Source organism: Epinephelus moara, chromosome 12 (assembly GCF_006386435.1).
Source record: "Epinephelus moara isolate mb chromosome 12, YSFRI_EMoa_1.0, whole genome shotgun sequence".
Taxonomy (NCBI): Eukaryota; Metazoa; Chordata; class Actinopteri; order Perciformes; family Serranidae; genus Epinephelus; species Epinephelus moara.
Genome location: NC_065517.1, coordinates 8,820,320 through 8,828,597, shown reverse-complemented (window position 1 = coordinate 8,828,597; position 8,278 = coordinate 8,820,320). Strand labels below are relative to the sequence as shown.

Genomic DNA, 8,278 nt, shown 5'->3' with positions numbered 1-8,278 from the left:
CCCAGCGTTTTTAATATTTCCTCTAGGGATGTTACCACACAGAGTAAAAGGGGGAAATGATGGTGTGAAACAGCAGAGGCACTTTGTCAACCCGCTGAGTTAACGTTACTGTCATTAGCATCAAGCTAGCAAACAATGGTACATCCTCACGGTCGGACATACAGTAATAACATTAACAAATAGTGGCGGGGCTTTTACTCACCACAACTGCAGAGGGTTGCACCGTCATTTCAAACTCAACACTTCCTGAATTTGTTTCAAATTAAAAGCCCCTTATAACCTCGGCTGAGAGAATCCCTCCATTTTCTAAATAGGCTTTTATTGTGAAACATTTGTAGGAACTTGTTGTGGAAGATACAGTAGCTTGAATGTTTACGTATAGCACTTCAAATGTAGTTCCTGCCATCTGCTGACGCTTTTAGGTGACTACAACAACATGTCAGCTGGCACATGAACAGACACATTATTTGACTCAAATAATAGTAAAAGTAATAAAAATAGGACAAGAATAACCCGATGACATCACACACGTCGTGAAAGACAACCGGGGATAATTGGTGAGTACCAGCGTGTAGTGTGTCATGTCTGTCGGCCAAATCACGGCATGTTTTTATGACTCCACAATCGTGTAATGTGACATAGTGACTTTCAGAACCGGCAGAAAAGTCGTGTAGTGTGTACCAGGCATAATGCAAGTCCTGAGTCTGACCTGTCTGTCAGCGAGTCCTCCTCCATCTATTGAGTCGTGGGGATTTTACTGACGATCCTGCGGAATGTTTTAGACTCCATCGTAGACAGTAACTGGGTTTCCATCCAAATGTATCGCAAATTTTAAGCGAATTTTGTGAAAATGCGCAAAAGAAAATGCGAATTTATGCACATTTCCATTCATTATTGTTTTGCGAGTATTGGGAGTCAACAGGTCGAGCAGAAGGTGGCGCTTCACATGAAAAATAAAAATGCAAAAGAACACCCGTAGAAGAAGAGGGTGCCGTGAGAGGAGTCATTGAGAGTGTCTCATGTCCACAACTGATGTAAACAATTACCAGCACATCCATGACTACGACGAGATGGAGAGATTCCTTGGGAACTTCTTGGCTATTGCGAGAGCTCTCATCACACTCATATCAGCGTTGCCAGCGTAGCCTACATAATGCTGTGATGTCTGTGTTGGTACACCAGGCAGCGCACATGATGCAGCAGTATTCAACACATCCAGTCTATTCAGGTAAGTTGTGAAATAAACTCACCTGACACTGGAGTAATTACCTCTCTCTAAGTTCACACAGGTGTGTGTGTGAAGTACAAGTAGGATTCGGTAGCCTACGTCATTGTTACGCTGACTTTTCCACCCCCTCCAAGCGTAGAAACTTTTTTGCGATATTTCGGCCTTTTTTTGAATTTCTGGCGTTTCCATTCAAGTTTTTTTTCGCAATTGTTGAAAATGGGAATAAAAATAGGTGGATGGAAACCCGACTAATGGCAGCATTTCTTCTACCGCACAGCTAGCCAAAAGCTTCATGGCTTCTTTCGGACTGATAGGTTTAACGTTATCTCCGTTATTAGAACCAAAAGACAGCCGTTGCTGTTTCAGAGCTGAAGGACCAGCGTTCTAAAAGTAACGGAAGTAACTGATTGCTTGTTTGAAAATGTACTCAAGTATTTGATTACTCAAACAGCAAACTAACGCGTTAGGTTACTCGTTACGGCAAAAAGTAATCAAAGTACTCTAACGCATAATACCCAACTCTGCTCCTGTGATATGTTGACCTTTGTTACACAGAACTCCTACCCACCTGGAACACATGAACATGCCTCCTGGCTGCAGAAAAATATAATTATTGTGCCAGGCCGCTGCTTGGTGTGTTTTTTGGTGTTACATGTTACAGCCTTGTCTGACCTAGCTTGGAGTGGCTGACATTTAAAAGTTTAGGGCTTGTGGGAAATGGTGTTTGTTAAAGGATGCTGAAAACATACATATTCAGTTTTGTTTGCAACAGTGACATCATCTTGTGAGAGAGGACAGACTGACAACATTCCTGACAACTGCTGGGATGGGAACTTCACCAACTAAGGCTGAGGGTAGTGAGAGTAACACAGCCCTGAGTCAAGGTGGAAAACTCCACATAGTAACATTAACATTCTATAGGTAGAGTTTTACGATAATAGAGTCTGCTATCTTTTCCATGTCTTTAACAGAACAAGGCCTCTCTGTATGCCTGCCCTAAACATTGTATCAGTGTGTGAGTTGTTAATCTGCCCCTGTACCAATGTCACCACGACACCTTCTTTTACATTCAGTGAGTAAAATGACTCAGATGCTGATGAAATCGTGCATTACACTGCAGTTGTCTGACTTTTAACCCCCCTGCTGCCTCACAGTCTTCTCACAATCACAAGGTTTTTCTTCACTGTTTCATACACTACATATAAAGCACACAATACCGTCTGCACTTTCAAAGACCACAATATAACAAAGCTGAAATCGAAGCAAAATTGTCCCCTGCTTATTTCAAAGAAGCAAATATCACATATTAATAGATCTTCATGCTGTCTGGCTGTGTATTGCGCTTGCCACTATAATCTCGAGCTCTTTTGAAGAAAGAGACATTGACAGGATTGCCTGGTGTGGTGTTTAATGTTTTATTTTTCTACTTGCCGGCCCTCCTCTGTCTGTCTAGCTTTCACAAGCTTGCACAAAAGCCGAACCCGTAATGATATCAACACACAATATACAGCTTCTTTTTTTTTTTTTTTGAGATAGACAGTTCAGAGGGATTACACTGGGATTTCCCAGTAATATGGCAGTGAATACTGGCAAGTAAGATGGCTGATCATTGACTGAAGTCATGAGAAATATCATTCAAAAGGGATTACATTGTTTTTATTATATACTCTTTACTATATTCTCTGTACTCTGGCTGCAGTTTCTTGAACTCCAATATTTAATTGCATTCTTCTGTTAATCTCTCCAGAGGTGCTCAGCACATGACGTAATTAATCTTTAAAGGAGGCCTACATGCTTTGCCTTATTTCCTGTCATATGTAATGCTGCAATGTCAGATGTTCATGTTAAACATAGTAAATAATGAGGTTTACATCTGTGAAAGTACTCACTGTGAGTAAACACCTCAGGCTTCTGGAAGTTCTGTTTTCTGTTTCAACTCGTGATAAATTTCTTTATATGGTCATCTTCTCCATGCATGTTACTGCAAGTGTTTACATTACATACACTGATACATGTAGCTACATGCTAACATTAGGGGGGAACCTGTGATCTTGGTTGCCAGTGTTGTTACTTTCTCCACAATTTCGGATCATATTCCTGCTGGAACATGTCTGGTTGGAAAGATTTAGGTTTAAGATTCACGATTTAAGATTAACTTTATTGTCCCACGAGTGGGAAATTTGTCTCTGGCTTTTTCACCCCTGCTGCAGCCATAAAACACACTGGTAACACAACATAAAAACAGGTAAAAAATAAATAAATAAATAAATAAATAGTGCAACATAGTCAGCAGATAAATAGTGCAGCAGGCAATAAATAGTACAACATAGTAATAAATAGGAAATTAAAACAGTAAAGAAATGTTATAAAATAAACAGCATACAGCAATTTAAAACACTTTTGTTGGTGACTTTGTTTTTACAGTAGAGAGTGCAGCTATTCTCCGTGATAGTCATTACCCAGCTGCAAGTACACTGCTACATGTAGCTACATGCTAAAATCATGGTAATGCTGTATGCCAGTGTTGTTAATTTCTCCACAATTTTGGATCATATTCCTGCTGCAACATGTCCAGTTGGAAAGATTCTAGTTAAGAAGCTTTTGTTACCGATTTTTTATGGTAGAAAATACTGCTATACTCTGTTAGAGTCATGCCCCAGCTTCAATGACAGTACAGAGATGCCAAGGCACTGTAGACATTGAAACACTGACCTATCAGAGCAGACTGTTCTTTTTCAGGAGTGGGGCTTAAAGAGGCAGGTGCTAAACGGGAGCATCTCAGACAGAGGGTGAATACGGGTGTTTTTAGCATAGACAGTGTATGAGAGACATCTTGATGAACCAACTCAAAATTTCCTATAAAAGAAGAAGATGGAGAAGCACACAAATGTGTAGTCTTTTACAGATTTCCTGAAAATTCACTTAATATTGGAGCTACATTTGGATCCGACTATTGTCATTACAGTCATGACATACAGTATGCTAATTTTTGTTTAAAGCCACTAGCCTACTGAACAACACTGGGAGCCACAGAAACACCCATTAACAGTGTGGTAGATAGGTGGCTGCTGAGATATTAACCTTATAAACAACTTTTTTGGCTTATTTTCATTTTCAAGAACATTTAATTTCTATTTTATTGCTTTATATTTACATACTTTTATTTCATACTCTTTTTCTTACTTCAAATAATTCTCTATTCTATACATCAGAACAGCTGTAATGAATCATAATTTCCCCTCGGGATCAATTAAGTATTTATGATTCTGATTAATTTTGCAATTTTTTTAATTACACACAAAACTAACTAAATTTAGAATCCAACACTGACCTGAAGTCAGAGGAAGCGTCTGAACGCTTTTGCATTATGAACAGTGATGCGTTTGTTTAGCCTTGCTTTGCCTAACTAGGCAACAAATCTTTGAACTGAACTAAATTAACAGTTCATATTAGCAAAATCATTCATTCCCCCCTATAATTACTTAAATTCTCTAATTATTATAATTAAATTAATACTATAAATTCTGTGTTTTTGCCACTTGAGGGCAGTCCACCACAAAATCAAAAAAATGTCTGACACTAACACATTGTTAACATGTTAGCAAACTATTGGCTGTTCAGACATCTATGACAGGAACAACTTAAGCATTGGTGATTCTGGCTGCCTGACAAGTGTGAGTCTGACATTCACTCTCTTTCTGGCTCTATGTTTGATTTGACCAACTCCGAAGGAATATAAAGCCACCGAGCAGTCGGGTACAGTTCAGTTTGGAATGAATTGTTTTCTGTTTCCACTGTGAAGTTGTGGATGGTATCAATGGAGCTGTTCCTAGCTGTTCCCATTTTAGGTCATCTCTCTGTTGGGGTACCTAGCGCACAGATCTGGTACAAAAAGGTGGAGCTGTGATTGGTCAATAGCAGACGGTCACTCTTGCTCCAGGCTGAGTTGTGGCGGGTTTTGTAACCACTGTTCATACTGTAGCAAGTTTTACATTAATAAATTATAACTGTAAAATGAAAGGATGTTTGGCTGCCTCGTGCTGCAGCTGGAGTCTGAGAAAAAATAATTTATTTCAACCAGCAATTTATAAGGAGGTATGTTTACTTGTAATGTTACCCAATGCATGAGCTGAGGATGTGAATGCATCAGCACACCTTAAATTTCACTATGACAACTTTGACCATTCCAATAGTTTTGACTGACTCATTTCTAAAGACTTTTAGCAATCTTCAAGCATTTAAACATATTAATTTCAACCGGATTATGTGAACTTCATATATGCTAATCCTCACTTGGAGAAAAAAAAAGGGTTGTGGAGCATTGTTCCTGTGGGTTCCAGCAACACTAAACCCCTGAGCTTGCCTGAGAAGGACCAATTGCACAAACCAGCTATTTTTAAATATCCCATCAAGAGAGACTCTTACTGCAGCCTGTTCTGTTTTGTTCTGAAAATGTCAGCGTGCAATGCTGTTCTGTGGATGACCTAATGCGCATAACCTCCTTGGCAATGGTGTCCAAACAAAGTTTGCGAATGGCTTGTAAACAAAACTCTTTTTTTTTCTTTACTCACTTTTTTCACTCTGTTGGTATACACATAAGAACACACACAGGATATAGAGACACGTATTTGTGTCACATTGTCAGAGTTGTAGGGCAGTTGGAGATTGGGTGTCTTGCCCAGGGGCACCTCAGCAGTGCCCAGGAGGTGAAGCATTCCACAGTCCTTTCTGAATGATTTGTGCTGGACTCAAGCCTTATGACTGGGGGGAATTGGTGCTCATGCCCCTGAAAAGCAGACACAGTATTTCCTGCCGAAACCCAGGATTGAACCAGGGACCTTTAGATCTTCCGTCTAAGGCTCTCCCAACTGAGCTATTTCGGCTTACGGTCTGCCTCACAATACCCGTGAGACAGATGATGGTGCATTTGCAGGCCATAAAACCAAAACAATGAGTTCAAAGAGGGAAAAAATGCAATGTCAAGGTGAATAGAACTGTAAAGTTGGGTGATAATTCTCTGTGGGTTTGTCATCTCAAGTCACCTCTTTCACACGACACATAATAATTGACCCATTCTTCATTAAAAAAATGATTAGTGCATCTTTAAACTATTCTGAAAGACATCTTATAACTTTGCAGTCTGATAACTTTGCAGATGTATAAATGAGGATGAGGGAGTTCTGGGAAAAGTTGACAGCCTACTTTGACCGAGTTCAACTGTGGTGCATGAGCGGAGAAAAGAAAAAGCCTGTTTCCCATGTAATGTATCTGAACTCAGCTGTGTTGGAGATAATAAATTATTCATTAATAGCAGAAGTTTTTCAATGGGGCTAATTCTGTATAAAGTTATACAGCTGTGATAGACTCAGCAGCTCCCAAATATCTAACGCCATTACATAAGAATTAAGAGGACAGCAGCATTAGATAATACAGAAATCCCATCTGACTTTCAAGCAGATAACATGTAGATGGTAGTGGCACAGAGGACAGATCTAATTAAGTCAAGCCTAAATATATGACAATACGGTGATAAGCTAGAAAGAGATCTTTAATAATAAATACTATGGTGATCTATGTTTTGTTTTTGTTGACGAGAAGAAATGGGACTAAAATGTTGGGGTGGACTACTGGACTTTCAAAATAAGACAAGAGGAGAACACAATGATAAATTATTTTATGAAATGTATTACAAGAATGTGTTAAACTAGGAAGCAAAGAAAATCTTTGCTTACAATTATTTTCTAATGCTATATGAGCAGTAGATGGTGCCAGGATGATTTGCTGTCCTGCATAACACCCACTCCAGAGCAGCATCAGCCATTACTGCGAGTTGTGAGCTTTAACTTGGTAGTATATAAGCAGCTGTGTGTGTCTGACTGTGGATAGTTTGTTGGTTGCAATGGTGGCTGTTAGCAGCTAGCTCCGCTTAATACGTAGTTGCTGACTGGCAGCAGAGCAAGCAGCTTGCTTATTTTAAATAATTCTGTCCACACTAGGATGCAAAAACGACCCCAAACTCTTGCCGGCGTTAGCTGTCTTCAGCAGTCTCTCCCCGTCACAAAGGTAGTCAAGCTTACAGGCCTTTTTACCTTTATGAAAACATCTACTGGAGCTCTTATCCCAGTTGATCCTTAAGTTTTCCTTCGATTCTTCATTGACAACAGTCCCATTGAAAAGTGTTCCGCCATCTGCTGGTTTAAACGTTTCTGATCCAAAGCTGTCGTTTCTTAACAACTTCGGATGCTGAAATGGAGCAAAAACATTTGGTACACTGGACGCCTCTTCATCCATGAAGAGGTGCAATAATATTAAGTGTAAGTGTGAATAATAATAGCAAACTGGTAGTCCACCACTGTTGTTGTTTGTAGCGTATGCTCATTACACAAATGCATGTGTGAATCGAGGAGATGACGTTATTATTTCCCAAATGCTCCTTTATACATGTCCACACAGATAAACAGTAACTGGAGTTTTGTAAAAATGTCAACTTAGAGGGCATTTTAAAAAGTATCCATTTTAATGACTTAAACCTCTGTTAATGTGTGAATGAGAGTCCAAAAGATAGAGGAAAATATGTGTATATTATTATATTATATTTTGGGGGGCTCATTTGGTTTGCCACCACATACCAAAGACAAACACAAAGAAACCACAAACTGCTCAAAATGTTGAGTACTCCAACCATTCAAAATGTGAGTACCAGATCTTTTGAAAGGCCCTCTTCTGCAGTCCAAATTGAGCGAGGGGAAATCGGTGGTTAACCTGCTTCGGGCCAGTGTCTGGTGTCCCTAAATCATCTACTGGTGGTTGCACTGGTATGTCTCCTACTGGTGGTGGTACTGGTACCCAGTGTTGGGCAAGCTACTTGGAAAGTGTAGTGAGCTAAGCTACTAGTTACTCTGATATTAAATGAAGCTTCACTACATCAAAGCTATCACCCTCAGAAATGTAGCAAGCTAAGCTACAGCAAAATGAAAGTAACTAGTGCAACTACATCCAAGCTTTTTACTAAACTGAACCAACTTCGTGCCAAGTCAGTGTTACCTTACT

At 39.6% G+C, this 8,278-nt stretch overlaps 1 non-coding gene across 1 annotated transcript; it reads right to left on the bottom strand.

Moving 5' to 3' along the window:
• Positions 1–6,038: 6,038 nt before the first annotated feature.
• On the bottom strand, positions 6,039–6,111 carry trnaf-gaa (transfer RNA phenylalanine (anticodon GAA)). Its single transcript has one exon. It is a non-coding gene; the product is annotated as a tRNA-Phe (tRNA).
• Between the last annotated feature and the right edge of the window lie 2,167 nt (positions 6,112–8,278).